We start from the raw sequence: 17,309 nt of genomic DNA, 5'->3' as shown, positions 1-17,309 counted from the left end.
GTGTGTTATACTTCGTCTATTATCAAGAAATAACACACCGGAATTCAACCAAGCCATGTGATACATTCAGAACTATTTGTTAAAGACTTGTCCTATCTCACAAACAAGATTTTTTTAATTTCCCCAACTAGGCTTTTTTACCCTATTGAGCAAAATGATCCCTTCAGTCTTTCTCTCCACATTTTGAACATAATGTATGTGTGTGTTATATGTGTGCATGTTATTGCATTCAACACAAGTGAAGCTGGCATCTTTTCCACTGACACTTTTTATTTAGAAAAAGTTGGTTTTTCTACCTCTTTGGTGAGACCAGGGTAAAATGTATCACCTGTGTTTTATCCTGGTCTCAAACAAAAAATGTAAGGGCAGTGCTTTAAACATATAAACAACCTAAATTACGCTTTTGCTCTCATCCGTCTTGCCAAGAACTGTCCAAGAATTTCACCTCTAGCGGCGCAATACGAATGCCCCCGGCCGTCCCTCTCAATCATGGCCCCGGGTTCCAGAAACCCACAGAATAGAACCGGAGTCCTATTCCATTTTTCCTAGCTGCGGTATTCAGCGGCGACGGGCGGCCTGCTTTGAACACTCTAATTTTTTCAAAGTAAACGCTTCTGGCCCCGAGAAAACTAATAGATTATACTAATTCATTCTTTTGAACACTAATAAAGAAAACGTGCATTGTCCCTTTCAAAATAAAATAAAAGGCGTCCCTTTAACAATTTTAAATTTTGAAAACAGGGTAACAATGTTTCCCCTGGGGCAGAATTTAACCTGGTCTTAACTTTAAAATAACCTAAACTACATAAAACATCTCTCATTACAAGTGATTTTTTGACCCTCACAAACTACATTTCCCATAACTCAATGCCCGGACTCATCAGCGCATTCACCTGTGTGTCATTACCTTGTTTAACTCACACTGTAATAGCCTGGTTTTCACACTCTCACTGTGAAGTCTTGCTTTATTCGTACTGCATTTCTGAGCGGTCTGATCTCTTGTCTCTCTGTGTTTGGATTTTATGCTCTGTTCACTGGATTCCCCTTTTTGCCTCTGACCCTCACCTGTTTTGTTTGCCTGATAGTTTGGACTGCCTTCCTGTGTTTGATTTTTGCCTGTGAATTGGATTATGTGTTTGGATTTCCCTTCTAAATAAAACCACATTTGGCTTTAACATGAGGTAACTTCAGCATTTTGATTGGTCTATTTATAAAGAAATTAAATAATTACGCTGTTACAATTCAGAATTTCAAATTGGTTACTCTAGTAATTTAATTATCTTAATTTTTTTTTCTTTTTGATACTCCATTTAACTGACAGTTAAAATATCTTCTATGCAGAGACAGAAGAGCGAAATTCATAATTCTTATTTAAGACTTGTAGTACCAACAATTATATTGTGTATATTTAAACCCAATGATCAATTTAACAAACATGAAAAACAATGTTTCACCAGTTATTCTACAGATGTTGCAACTGTTAAACTTTTTTTACTTACTTTTTTTTTTTTTTAGCAAAGTCAAGTCAACAGTTCACATTCAACCTAGCAGAAAATCCACTACTCAAAAGAAAGGCATGTTTCTGCTCAACCTATTTTGAAAATATTTTATTTAAATATATTTTAACACTTGCATTTAACACACAAATAATGCATGTAGTGGCAATCTCAAAATTGAAGATGTTTAAATCATGGACCAGCCCTAGATTTTAAGATTGTGAGCTTTGGCTGTCCATGTTAACCCTCTGGGGTCTGAGGGGTTTTCTGGGCCCTGGAGGTGTTCTGACATGCTCTGACATTTGTGCTTTTTTCAGTTATTTATAAACATGTTAATGGCAAAGGTGTAAATTCACTCTATATAGCACAAACAGGGCTACCATAATATGTGATCACCATGCATGTATATTTTTGAATTTTTAAGAGAATAATGTTTATGCGTGGTTATTGAAAAAAATAAAAATTAAAGTTGCTGAGATAAGACCACAAAACACATACTAAATATATGTCAATAAGACTTTTGACTAATGGATGTCTTCGCTTCCAGTTCTAGCTTCAAAATTATGTGAAAATCATTGTCTAATCGTTCACAATAACACAATACATTGATTTACACTTTGCAAAACAGTATTTTTGTCAGAAGAGGTTTATGCGTGGGAGTGGTAATGGCCTATCAATATTAATGAGATTCAGACCAGGGGTGTGACAGACACTCCCCCAATGGCCATCAAGTGTGAAGGAGCCTGGAAGAAGTAGAGGAGATTCAAAGGTTTTGTTTTTCAATCTGTTTTATTGTAATTCCTCTATGTGGAGGAACTAAATGTTCTATATTTGCTCTAAGCAAATCAAATGTGAGCAAAATAAAAAAATAATCAGTCTGCTATAAATAAAGCAATTGTGAGCGATAAACAAAAGTAAAGGCAGGTATCTCACAGTAAATGCTTATGCCCCGTTGATGCGGGCTCTAAGCAAATAAAATGTGAGCATAGACTCATGGGCGAATGTGAGTCTACAGGGCTCAGTTGCAGTCGAGTTTCCCGTGCAGGACGGAAGCGCACAGTCTGTGGAACCATGTCAACATCAGTCTCTGTTTTCCATGCCAGAGTGGACTGCCTGTTGCTTGCCTGCTGGTTAGCCTTGGCTCTCTTCGGGACAGGTGCTTGGACATGTTCATTGTCACATCTGTAAAAAACAAAAACATGTGAGCATGCTGATAACACAATTAAATAAATTGTATTATCATTATCAATCACTAATGGCCATGGATAAAAAAAGACAACAGTTTTTGTAATATCACACAAGAATATGTACTTTTATATTATGATGATGTAAACAATTATATTTCATCTGTAAATATTACGTCTGTGGACTTACTCGGGAAGATTCTCCATCACACTGAGAACTGAACGACACCTGCGTGCCCCTCTGCGGGGTGCTGGAGAAGGAGAGCTAGCTGCAGCCACATTCCTAAAAAACAACAACAAAATACAACTGTTAGCATACATTATCCAAAGTAAACTGATGAGCAATTTATGGTTATGGATGCACAATGTATGTATATATCTGTTGATGGTCCATAGGACAGAGAAATATCACCGCGAGCATCTGTTGATGAGCCATATAGACCGCACGCATTTAGTGACGCACGCAATGAATGGACCGTTCGCGAACGACACATCACTACATTTCAAACATTTACACCTGTATTCACAAACATCTGTGCATAAGGCAGTATTGAAGCATGATAAGCAGTGTCATAGTCTAACCAAAACCATATATATATATATATATATATATATATATATATATATATAATGTCTAGTATTTAGACAGTAGGCCTAGGCTATCACATATTTTACCGGAGGCTGAAATATATTTAGACTAAATCACATTACACTTAAGCAGATATTCACAAATAAGGTAACGTTACATAAGACATACGGCAGTATTTTAGCATGATAATCAGTGTTATAAGCTAGTCAAAACTGAGTGAAATATATTTAATATACAAATATGTTTAGAGAGTAATAGCCTATCACATTGAAAAAGTTTACACTTGAGCATATACACGAATGTTTGGGATATTGTAAGGCAATCTTTCCTGTAAGATGCCAAAAGCAAGCCAACACTAAGCAGATATAGTCTGAAAATTCATATGAGTTCTATATTATCAGAAAAATAATTATAACAGTAAAACTTACTCCGAAATTGTGTCCTCGGCAGGATCAATTCGCTCTTCAAAATGCTGCCGTTCGTCGTCTGAGTTACAATCTTCCTCGGGGGAAAAGGTGCATCTTCCTCGCTGTCCAGAATCATCCGAAGGGCGTCTTTACCGGAGAAGCGTGCCATACTCAAAACGCGATGAACTATCAGTAAGTCTGATAGAAACTGTGGCTGCGTCCGAAACCGCATACTTCCCTACTATATAGTATGGAAAAAGCAGTAGGCGAGCGAATAAGTATGTCCGAATCCTTAGTATCCATAAAAGAGTAGGTGAGAATTACCAGAGTGACGTACTAATTATCGCGAGATTCGGGCTTACATATACTTATAGTGCGTCCGAATATTCCTACTTTCCTACTATATAGTAGGGGAAAACAGTACGTGAACGGAGTAGTATGTCCGAAACCTCAGTACTCATAAAAGAGTAGGCGAGAAGTTCCCGGATGGCTTACTGCTTCAACCCAGATTTTGAAGAGCTCGAAGATGAATACTCTTCTATCCCAGGAGGCCACGCGAGAGGATACGTCATTATCAAACATCGCAGAGATCAGCGACGCGGGTGCTTTCAAATGTGAGTAAACACGGGTCCTTGTGTTAAAACTGCATGTGTTGAACTACTGTAGAGTAAACTGTTGAATTGTTGAAGGTGTAAAGACGTTACACAGTGTAGTATAGTTGTGATTTTGCTGTAAAAACACGTTTTATTATGTATAACGTTAGCTAACAGGTGAGCTCCAGTAAGGACACGTAAGTTACGTCTCTAAAGTGGATTTACATAAACCATATACATCCTAAAGACACTTATTTTAAATGTCTATTTACTTCTGACAGGAAAATCTTCAGTAAGTATTGCAGAAGAGCACATCACAACATGAAATAGACATCTGAGTGATGAATGTGTGCTATTATGTAGAACAAAACTATAAAGTAACTAAACATAAGTTATCTATTTTATTTGTCCATTAGTACTGTTGATAAATTGAGGAACATTTATGTTGGATAAAAAGTTAAAACAAGCTCATAAATCACAGAGGTAATGTGAATATTGTCTGGATGTTACAGGGTCAGATGAACAGATGTGTTTTTATCCGGTGGAGAGTGGCTCATGAAGCTGAATGCTGCCATCAAAGGCTTTGAGTGAGTATACCACAGAAATTAATAACAATAACTAATTATTGTAATTTCAAAGAGCTATTACAGCACTTTTCTGATTCTTGGTTTCTGTGCATTAGCTGCAGATCTTCTGTGGTGGATCAGGACCTGCAAGGGAAGATGATGGCGGCGTCTGTGAAAAAAAGTGGTTTTGTCTTCTAAATAATACTGAAATCATATGACATCGTGTGGTTAAAATGACTGCTTTTGTGTTATGTTTGTGCATTTTGTAGAATCTGAAATGTCAGCAGGCTGGTGTGAGTGCTGAGGATGAGGAGCCCAGAGCTGAATCCTGGAGATGGTGCCATGAGTCCCTCCATCACTCCACCAGCCCTTACGAGTCCCTCCATCACTCCACCTGTCCTTACGGGACCCTCCATCACTCCACCTGCCCTTATTGCCTCAGATTGTGAAGCACAACACAACACGCAACAACCTCAGCGCCTTCAGCCTACATACATGATTGTAGTTTGAATAAAGCTTTGTTTCATGTGTTGACTTGTATATGCATTTGTTTATTGTGTGATGGTGACTTTCATTCATTCTTTTACTAATTTATTAATATTTCTCATTGTTGTCAGTAAATACAATATAATTATTTAATTAATGCTTTATTTAATTGTTTGAATGCAAATGTAGATATGTTCACTATATACTTTTTACTACTATTTTCAGTAAAAAGTAATATAATTAAGTATTGGTCAGCATTTATCGTTGTTTTTATTGTATGTTTTGGGGTGGGATATCAATGCAATTCATTCTGGGGTAATATTAATTTTTAATATTAATGATACTTAAATTTTTTTGAGTATAAAATCAACAGTTTTCTCCAAAGGCAAATCTTTGCACAGCTGCCCTTTGTGCAGACATTACAAACGCTGAGGAAATCCGTTCTAGGTAGGGCTGTTGAGTTGCTGATGTTATGAGGTGTATATATATATATATATATATATATATATATATCATGGGTTTGCATACATAATATGAGATTTTTTACACAGGAAAAAATAACCTAGTACAAGGTTGAATATTTTAATATATTTTTTCTTAAATAATTCAATATAATATATTTAAAAATGCATTTAAAAAAATCTATATTTATAGGCCTGAGGGATGAAACGAGAGTTAAATTCAACAAGAAAAAGAGGAAAACATAAAGCAGTTAGCCACTTTTGCTTGTGGATAAAAATGTTTGGATATAAAATAAAGAAATTAACAACATTCAAGAGATGACCATTTTGGGATTTCGTAATAAAAATAAATAATATTGTAAGGATAAAACGGTGGGTCACATTAGTAGGGTTAAATATAAGAACTTTAATCAACCCTAAATGTATTCACAAAATAAATGGGCAGCAGTTTCTTCAAAATGAGCAAGTTTAATCAATATCAATATTTACAGATAGATGAATTAAACGTGTCGTTCAAATCTTTTAAGTTGTTGCGCGTGTGATAACGCGTCGTAGGTCACATGATAACGTCAACATGGCAGATGTCCGGTTCGCATTCATACTCAACGAGATTTGGCTATACAGTCCCTCCAGAAAAACGCGGAGTTTTTTAGTGATTGTTGCGGGCAAAAATCCTTGATTATGCGGCAAGATTTCTTAAAAAATGCGATGGAATATGCGGGATATTTATGCAATTTTATGCGATGAAATTGCGGGAACTTGCAAAAATTGCGGGAACTTGCGAAAATTGCGGGAACTTGCAAAAACTGCAGTTTGATGAAAAAGAGAAAAAAAAAGTGATTGCCCAACACCAATTACATTAATAGTGTAATAAATGTCTTCATTTTAGTTTGAATGGGAAAGACGAGGTGTAGGCTATTCACCCTGCTTAGGGGGATGCGATCAAAGCCTGGAGTGGAGCAAAGCATGTTCCTCTCTCCACTCTAAGCGTTCTTTTATCACTCCGCTCCTGATCCACTCCGGGTTTTCCAGTCCCGCTCACGGAAAAACTGCTCCATGTTCACTCATTTTTAAGAAAGTTACAGAAAACAACTTCTACAAACAATTTTAATTTGCCAACATTTGATAATAATAAATAAAAGTGCATGACGTGCAAATCAGATAACAATCAAGTGCAATAAACATGTTTTGTCAGGGCATCACTCCCGAACTAGCATCAACACTCCATTTTCAACATCTGCTTAACTTACTCCTTCACACCACAGACACGTCTTTTTGCCTTCTGTGTCTGACGTGATTTAACTTCTCCCCAGTTGTTCCATGAAAACATGCAAAGCACGGCCTGCGGTGTAAGATACGACCGGATTTTTGTGAAATAGGCCTATCGCGGGGTTTGCAGCTTTTCAATGATGTCGCGTAATTACGTCACTTCATAACGTTCCCATGGCAACAGGGGAAATGGCTGCGCTTGTGTGAAGTAAACCCAACATTTGTCAACTTTCTGCTGACTTTTTGCAACGAAAATGCGGGGATTATGAAATCATGCAAGCCCGCATATTTTGCACGCGGAAATCTGCAATTTATGCGGCAAAAGTGCGGCGTATTTAAAAAAATGCGCCCCCCGCATAAATATGCGGACTTTGGCTGATTATGCATGGAATCATGCGATCGCATAATCGCGTTTTTCTGGAGGGACTGGCTATAAAGTACCTACTCTTTTAGCGCTCGTTAAGTAAGTACTCATTGAGCCTGTGTTTTTATGGCATTGATCGGGGGGCGTATGCGATGCATACTAGATCACCTAAACTATTTACATGTGAATCGCGCCGGGGGCGGGGCGGCCGCAGCTGATTATAGAGATAATGAGGCAGAAGGAAAAACGGTACCTCTCCTTGCTTTCAAACGGATTACATGAGTTGAAAACATTTGTGTTTTATATAAATTACTTCATTTAAAAGAAGAGATTTCAAGCTTCATAAAGACATATATCACGTGCCTGTGTGAGAAGTATTCGCTGAGTTATGATTCATTTTCGGACGCGTTTCAGAATGGACTACACGGACAGAGAGAAGGCAGAACTCGCATCATGTTTATTTTTCTTTATTTGGCGAAAAGCACAACACTTTGTTTTTATTGTGAGTATACACAAAAATAATACACATTTAACAGAATCGATTGATGTATGAAACTCCTATGGAAAATCAAAGTCAACAGAGTATTTATGAGTTTCTTTTACACTGATAAAAAAAAAAGCGAGCTGGTATCGCCGGCGAGACCGCCGACCTCAGGGGGTTAAAGAAAGGCCTTGAAATGTATAAAGTTTATTGTGATGCAGCTACTGAATGAGTTCATCATTTGTATTGCAATCTTTTTATCAGGTGTGCACAGAGTCTGCATTATTGGTGACAGTTACATTAGACGTGGCCAACAGCGAGCAAGAGAGACCATAGGCACCAATCTTGGAGTGGCTTCCCAGGTCCAGTGGTTTGGCAGGGGAGGCATGTGTTGAGGAGACCTCCTTCCCTTCTTCCAACAGTGCCTTAAAGGAAGAACTGCTCCGAATGTGCCTGTGATTCACTGTGGAGGAAACGACCTAGCTCCCCATTCCCCGCTCCCCTGCTCCCCATTCCCCATTTCCCATTGTTGATGTTCTTCTTGGTCTTGTTGTATAGTTGTTGTGTGTGTGTATATATATATATATATATATAGTTGTTGTATATAGTTGTTGTGTGTGTGTATATATATATATATATATATATATATATATAGTTGTTGTATATAGTTGTTGTGTGTATATATATATATATATATATATAGTTGTTGTATATAGTTGTTGTTAAAATGAATTTGCTGCTTTATAGTTGTCAAATATAGAAATATTTAAATAAAACATTTTATGTAACAAAGATGAAATTAATGCTTTTTGTAGAGCTTGGAAAACCAAACGTTCACAAAACGTTATTTGTGACCTCTCTGGCCTCTGCTTCCCTCTGGTATTTAATATCCTCCTTTAGTATCTGTAGGATTAGATCCTCTCGCTCCCTTCTCCTCTGTGCCCTGCTCTCTCTCTTTGCTGCTGTCTCTCACTCTCTCCTCGTCTCTCCTTTCATCTACCTCTTGTGCAGTGCTTGGCCCTCCTCTTGGATCGAGGCAATAAAGCCAGGGGGCGAGACTGCTGCAGACTGCCCTAATGCCTCGTCCATGAGGGCAAACCAGGGCCAATTTGCTGCCGTCGCCTTGCCATCCTCTGTCCCTTGACCTGTGGCAGGACACTTATATTCCTAAACAGTGAAGATCAAAAAAGTTGTGATGATGTGATGTACACTATCGTTCAAAAGTTTGGGATCAGTACGATTTTAAATGCTTTTAAAAGAATTATCTTCTGCTAACCATGGCTGTGCTTATTTGATTAAAAATACTACAAAAATCAGTTATAGTATTAAATGTTATTCCACTATAAATCAGCTGTTTTCTATGTGAATATATAGTAAAGTGTAATTTATTCCTGTGATCAAAGCTGAATTTTCAGCATCACCAGTCTTCAGTATCACATGATCCTTCACAAATCAGTATAATATGAGGATTTGATGCTCAAGAAACATTTATTATTATTATCAATGTTGAAAACAGTTGTTGGTCTGTTAGTTGTACAGGTTTTTATTTCAGGATTCTTTGATGAAAAGGAAGTTCAAAAGAACAGCATTTGTTTGAAATATAATCTTTTGTAACATTATAAATGTCTTTACTGTCACTTTTGATCAAATTAATTATTCCTTGATAAAAGTATTCATTTCTTTCCTCCAAAAAATAACAATAAAATTCTCACTGACCCCAAACTTTTGAATGGTAGTGTATTAGTACTATTGTACACTACACTGCATCTATACTTACTGGAAGCAGGCCCAAGTCTGTCAGGTTTACATTCAAGGCTTACTTCAAAAATCACAAAGTTACATTTAAATGTGCATAAACAATTATTTCCATACTTGTCTCCCACCTTGTACTTGTCTAAATTGTCCCCCTTTTTTTTTTGCCTGGGCGTGGGAAACCCTCCCTTCGAGCCCCATCTTCTCCATAATAAAATAATGTGAATGATGGGGGAGAAATAAAAAGATTACACAGCTATCACTTCTGAACATTAAATAATTTGCTTCTCACCGATATCCGTTCGCCGCGGTGTCTCTCCCCCCGGTAAACAGCTGCTTGTTTTCAACTTAACTAGTTATTTATAAAAGAAATGCCGGTGACGGCAACCAAGGTAACAATTGTTAAATGACAGGTCCGGTTCAGTTAGCCATCAATAACGTAATTTGTATATATTTGTGTAATTTGTAATATCAATACGGTAGTAATTTGTACTGGCCTTTACAGTAAACGTTAAACTTTACTTATATGTACTATGTGTGGCAGGTGGAATATATATAGCTGGGCTTAGACCCAGACAAATAGCAGACTACGCCACGATGGGACTTACACCCAAAGACTTAATGGTTTTTCGCTAACAAGGCACTCAGGTTCGTGAAGGGATCAGCCAGAGACAGTGGTCAAATACAAAAATATAATTTTATTATTATTAATTTCTCTTCTTTTACTTTTTATAAAAATGTACAACCAATGGAGCCATACACACCAGAGTCACTCCAAAAATTCAAGATTTCACAACAAACATATAATACGAATTTCACAGCAAATAGAATGTAATTGACACCAAATCAAATCACAAACACACAATATACTCTAATCACAATATACACACACACACACACACACACACACACAAAGTGAAACTAGGGCTGAAACTTACCAGTGGGAGGCTAGTGGCCCGAGCAATGAACATCCATAACACAACACCCCACTCACACGTGATAAATTTCACACACACGCACCACAAGGGAAATGATCACATTTGGTGAACGCACCGCCACTGCACACACCAAGGGACCCACCACCACAAGGGGCACCGCTCCCACTGGCGGTCTTCAGCACCTAGACAAAAGACAAACACGTGAAAATCAACCAAAACTACACACAACAATTGCAAAACACTGTTAAACCCAAGATGGTACTAGAGTTAAAGATATAGGTAGCAATTAAATCACAAATCAAAATACAAATTAAACAAACAAAATATCATAGCCCATCCAGCACAATGGGGCAAAAATGCCCTCTGGCTTAACGATCTTTGGTCGGGGTAGACAAAGCAAAACAAATAAATAATCAACCCAAATAAATCAGAATAATGCTCTTGTATATCAGCAGCAGACAAAAGCCTCCATACAAGAGTTTAAATAAACAAACAAAACAACACTGAGCCTATAAAATATAGACCAAAATAATTACAGTTAGTGGTGTCAGTCCATCCAACACTCCACACTTAAACCATGAAACTGGCCATATGATGCTGAATGAAACCAATTCACGGTATAACAGGAGGAACGAGATCACCAGGAAGCTGCCGATTAACGTGAGCCAACCACGGTTCCACTTATTCTAGGTCCCGGGTGAAAAGGCAGCCGCAGTTGTTGACATGAGCATATTATATCCGCAAACAAATCGTGACATTAAAACGTAAGCAAAGCAGCAGGCGTTCGGCGCTGATGTCGCCCACTGGCCGCTACACCCCGGCTATAAAGCCTTCCCTGAAATACAAAAAATGTCTACTTATAAACGCATCTCACCGTAACATTCATCTATTAATTATCGTAGTCACATACCTTTGCTAAACAGCATCCAGTCACGGCCCCAGGCTCTGATCACCAATAACCGGGCACAACTTTAGCTGCTAACAGGGCTACTACAGCAACGGGGATTCTAAAATGAAAACATTCCCTATAAGACCCAGTCTTAAAGTTAAAAGAGTGGAAACAAAGAACCAGAGCTTTTCCTACCTGTAACGCTAAGATAGAATAGATGACCAAGGCAGACCAAGACAGACATCAGACGGATAGGCCGGCAGGTAGACAGGACAACAGTCGCATGTCAATGACGTAGCTTGTCAAACGAAAGGTCCCGATTTATATAGGGACTCGACCATCGCGGTTGGCTTACTGTTCACTGCCCAGCGCCACTCACAGCACTGCAAATGAATTGCCATTTGGCCAGACAGCTGTAGCCTGCTACATATGGTTATAACAAATGTATGGTAACGTAAATATACTTACATTTGAAAGCATATTGCCCGTTATCGCTCCGACTCCGCTAACGTCCGAAATTATTATTATTTTTTTAACAAGATAGCAAAGCTGCGCACATAGGATTGTGGGTGATTTGAGAGAGCGAAGGATACACATATGCATCCTTTCCTGTATATGGGATATTTTCTGAACGAAGGACTCAGTCCTTGGTTGAAATTCCGAGGATCCTCGACATTGGAACGTAGCATCCTCGAAATTCTGGCTTCCGAGGATCCTTCCTTGATATTGCGAAACGCCTCGTAAATGTAATCTTTATTGAGGCTTGGTGTGCATTCAAGTGTTCTGTAAAGGCGACAAAATCAGCCATCGAGTGAGTCCAGACACCCCAGATATCGTTGAGAAACCTATAATAAGCTAATGTTTTTTCTCTGCTGAGGCTAAAGCAGACTCTTCCCAGTCTGCCATAAATATACTTGCATACGAGGGAGCAAACCTTTTACCCATTGCTGTGCCTTTTATTTGTAAATAAAATTTGAAGTCGAATTTGAAATCATTTTTAGTTAAATTAATCTCATTTTTAGTTAAATTCATCTCAAGCAGTTTTAGAATGTAATCATCAGGTCTTTAGAATCAGGAAATGTCTTCATGAATTTTTTAACTGCCTCAAGGCCAACTTCTGTCTCAATGTTAGTATATAGGCTGTCGATATCAATTGTAAAGAGAATTTTTAATCTGCCAATTTTGGAAATGAAATCATATGTGTCTTTTAAATAGCTGGGGTGTCTGATAGAAAGAGGGTTAACCCTGAGGGGTTTTCTGGGCCCTGGAGGTGTTCTGACATGCCCTGACATTTGTGCTTTTTTCAGTTATTTATAAACATGTTAATGGCAAAGGTGTAAATTCACTCAATATAGCACAAACAGGGCTACCATAATATGTGACCAACATGCATGTATATTAGGGCTGTGCTCAGAATATCGATACGACAATACATCGTCATGAACTCCCGTATCGATACTGTTGTGCTTATGTAGCCAATTCAGGGCTCGAATTTCGGCGCAGGTATTGCGCATAATTTTAATCACTCCTGCACTTTAGCATGTAGATTGTATGAGTAAAATAATCCACACAGACTATAAAATCAGATCAATAATTTTAAAACTTTCTGCGAGACGCAATTTCACAGAGCGTGAAGCCTTGTTTATACTTTCGCCTGGCTCCGCAGCGCGAGTCTCCGCTGCCTGTGCGCGCACCTCCCGAAACGGACGAGGCGTTTATACTCGACGCGCTCACAAACACCTCGCGGGTAACAAAAGTTATTTTTCGCGTTAAATTTTTCACTTTAACAAACAAAAACACGCAAAATGATGTCAAACATTTCGGTCTTGTTGAGTATCCTCTAAACACAGTCGGTTAGGCTATGTCTTAAGCATAAAACGCATGATGGGACAGTATAATGAAAGCAGGATCCGTGCAAGCTCTTAAAGGGACCAAAGCCATATGTGTCTGTCATTAATATTGTTGTAATGTCAACACAACAAAAGATAGTTTTAATTTTAAGGAATCTGGATTAATAGCCTATGTATTTAATTTAGTCAGAACTAAAATACTACCCAGTGTTATTTTACATTTGATTACTTTATTCAGTTTCTAGTATTTCTGAATACTAGTGCTAGACCTATTCAGTAAGTTTTCTCTTTATTGGTAGGCTATCTTTATTCTATTGTATTTATTTGTGCTACTTTTTACAATTTAATTCAAAGATTGAAATCAATCTCAAAAGATTACAAATACATTAATGCACTTCATATGTTAGGATTTACGACCATACAGCGTTGTCGAGAATAACGACTTCAGACAACTGCTTCACGAGCGTGAGCCACGCTACACAATAGGTGACCAACATGTCAGTTTTTAACAGAAACGGCAATTCCCCGGATGTATGATGAAGTTAAGTGAGGCGTTCTGCTGTCACTCTCTTCTGCACAGTGTTTAACTGAGCATGTCAATCAATTGTTGTTTCTGCATAAAAATCTGAAGATGGAATTGTTTAAAATGATTTCAACGTAATGTGAAGAAATGACTTTGTTTGGTGCACATTCCAACACTTAAGACCAAATTCTTAACCCTTAATCACTGTTAAAAAAGGACAACACTTAAGGTATTTGGGGTCATTTAAAGAGCGATTGCATAAGGAAATATACATTTTTTTATATGGAAAACTATATATCATTTTTTTTATTTACTTCTCAACTATACATTTATGCTGTGTTTTTGTGGAAATTTTGAAGTTTTTTACCTATTTACTGCACAATTACATAACTAGGCCATAAATTGGCTCATGAAAGAAAAAATCACTTAAATTATGATCTTAATTAAATCTAAATAGTTTTTGGACATTGCTCTATGTGTTAGGGATAGAATACTGCCATCTAAAGGTTAGTCGAAAAAACTTATTTCTTATAGGTAAGGAATTAAAGTGCAATGGCCAAATGTATCCAATAGAGGGCCATAGAGAATCATTCATTCACTCATTCAACTTCTCCTCACAACTTTGATATATATATTTTGTGAATATTTATTTAAACATTTTGAAATACATTAAAAATCTGTATTTTTTTCAGAGTTAGAATTTGTTGTTGTTTTCTGATATATTTTGAATTATCTGCTTTTGCAAATTATTATACATACATTTGCAGAACCATTACAAGTCACCACTATGACATGACTGGTGTGTGTGTGGGTGTGTGTGTGTGTGTGTGTGTGTGTGTGTGTGTGTGTGGGAACAAGCTTGTTCCATGTTGCATATGTGACATTTTTCAGATTTATGCCAGTTTAGTTGATTTTATTTGCCAATTTCTATTAAAATGCTCTCTGTTGAAGTGACATACATGTCTGTGTTTGTGTGTGTGTGTGTGTGTGTGTGTGTGTGTGTGTGTGTGTGTGTATGAGATAGAAAGTTCGTTCCACTTTGGGTTTATGCTCTAGGACCAGACCTTGATTTAAATGTAATTTTTTTTAGATTTATGCCAGTTTTGTTTATTTTATTTGCCAATTTCTATAAAAATGCTCTCTGTTGCAGTGACATACGTGTGTGTGTGTGTGTGTGTGTGTGTGTGTGTGTGTGTGTGTGTGTGTGTGTGTGTGTGTGTGTGTGTGTGTGAGATAGAAAGTTTGTTCCACTTTGGGTTTATGCTCTAGGACCAGACCTTGATTTAAATGTAATTTTTTTTTAGATTTATGCCAGTTTTATTTATTTTATTTGCCAATTTCTATAAAAATGCTCTCTGTTGCAGTGACATACATGTGTGTGTTTGTGTGTGAGATAGAAAGTTCGTTCCACTTTGGGTTTATGCTCTAGGACCAGACCTTGATTTAAATGTAAATTTTTTATAGATTTATGCCAGTTTTGTTTATTTGCCAATTTCTGTAAAAATGCTCTCTGTTGCAAACACATACATTTGTGTGTTTGTTTATGTGTGTGTGTGTGTGTGTGTGTGTGTGTGTGTGTGTGTGTGTGTGTGTGTGTGAGATAGAAAGTTCGTTCTACTTTTTATTTATACTCTAGGACCAGACCTTGGTTTATATGTAGAAATTTTCAGATTTATAATGGATTTAATTTTATTTTTTTGACAAACAAAATTAAAAAAAGTAATTTTTTTTCATTTTCCCATTCATTTTCAATGTGGGGTCATTTTGACCCCAAACACCTTAAAAGGTAAATTTTTGTTTACACACCTTTAGAACAACCAAATCAAGCCCAGTTTTTTTTGTGCATGTTTAGATAGGTTATTTAGGAAAATTCCCAGAGTTTCATGCCCCTGAGATGAAGGTAACATTTTAAAAAAATGAAAGAAAAGTCCAGTGGGGTCAGTTTGACCCCAAACATTGATTAAAGGTTAATCAGAAGCAGAGACTTTAAAAGTAGAAGGAAGAGCCATTTTAAGCTTTTTTGTGACAATTTACATTGCATTTACATTTATGCATTTGGCAGACGCTTTTATCCAAAGCGACTTACATTGCATTCAAGGAACACATTTTACATTTTGTCATGTCCTTGCTATCCCTGGGAATCGAACCCATGACCTTGGCGTTGCTAGCGCCAACGCTCTACTGTTTGAGCTACAGGAAGGCCTATTTTTTATGACAAAAACTAAACAGTTTTTCAGTGATAACCACTGTTATAACACTGGTTATACAATAAAGATATATTACTGTTACTAAACTCTGAAATTCCAAATTGATCCATATCGTGATACGTATTGTATCGTGGCTTTAGTATCGTGATGCGTGTCGTATCGTGACATTGTTGGTGATACACAGCCCTAATGTATATGTTTGAATTTTTTAAGAGAATAATGTTTATGCGTGGTTATTGAAAAAAATAAAAATGAAAGTTGCTGAAATAAGACCACAAAACACATACTAAATATGTGTCAACAAGACTTTTGACTAATGAATGTTGTCGCTTCGAGTTCTGGCTTCAAAATTATGTGAAAATCATCCTGCCTAATCGTTCAAATAAAACAATACATTGATTTAAACTTTGCAAGTCAGTATTTTTGTCAGAAGAGGTTTATGCGTGGGAGTGGTAATGGCCTATCAATATTAATGAGATTCAGACCAGGGGTGTGACAGACACTCCCCCAATGGCCATCAAGTGTGAAGGAGCCTGGAAGAAGTAGAGGAGATTCAAAGGTTTTGTTTTTCAATCTGTTTTATTGTAATTCCTCTATGTGGAGGAACTAAATGTTCTAAATTTGCTCTAAGCAAATGTGAGCAAAATAAAGAATCCTGAAAAAACTATCACAGGTTATAAAATATATATATTAAGCAGCACAACAGTTTCCAACATTGATTTTAAAAAATAGTCATCATATCAGAATGATTTCTGAAGGCTGATGGTTAGTGGTCAGCAGAGCACACACATCTGAACACAGTCACACATCTTTATGCCACTCTTGAAATCAGTTCCTGTTTAACTGAAGAGGAACCGCTGCGAGAATCCTTATCAGTGTCTGCTCCATTACTTACCTCCGGCTGAAGAGGAATCGCTGTGTGAATCCTTACCAGTGTCTGCTCCATTACTTACCTCTGGCTGAAGAGGAACCGCTGAGAGAATCCTTATCAGTGTCTGCTCCATTACTTACCTCCGGCTGAAGAGGAATCGCTGTGTGAATCCTTACCAGTGTCTGCTCCATTACTTACCTCTGGCTGAAGAGGAACCGCTGTGAGAATCCTTACCAGTGTCTGCTCCATTACTTACATCTGTCCGAAGAGGAACCGCTGTGAGAATCCTTATCAGTGTCTGCTCCATTACTTACCTCTGGCTGAAGAGGAACCGCTGAGAGAATCCTTATCAGTGTCTGCTCCATTACTTACCTCCGGCTGAA

General features: G+C 37.4%; 2 protein-coding genes and 1 long non-coding RNA gene across 3 annotated transcripts in view; 2 read left to right on the top strand and 1 right to left on the bottom strand.

Annotated features, from left to right (window-relative positions):
• Positions 1-17,309, top strand: part of LOC311289564 (uncharacterized protein) — a 401,792-nt gene that overhangs the window by 63,715 nt on the left and 320,768 nt on the right. The window lies entirely within an intron of this gene.
• Positions 1-17,309, bottom strand: part of LOC311289572 (period circadian protein homolog 3-like) — a 293,734-nt gene that overhangs the window by 125,530 nt on the left and 150,895 nt on the right. The window lies entirely within an intron of this gene.
• Positions 4,044-5,375, top strand: LOC311290148. The gene is made up of 3 exons (XR_014627334.1): positions 4,044-4,290; positions 4,782-4,856; positions 5,105-5,375. It is a non-coding gene; the product is annotated as an uncharacterized lncRNA (long non-coding RNA).

This window comes from Rutilus rutilus (genome assembly GCF_951802725.1).
Source record: "Rutilus rutilus genome assembly, chromosome: 4".
In the NCBI taxonomy this organism is placed as follows: Eukaryota; Metazoa; Chordata; class Actinopteri; order Cypriniformes; family Leuciscidae; genus Rutilus; species Rutilus rutilus.
Note: the sequence above shows the minus strand (reverse complement) of the source record. Positions and strands in the feature narration are given on the sequence as shown.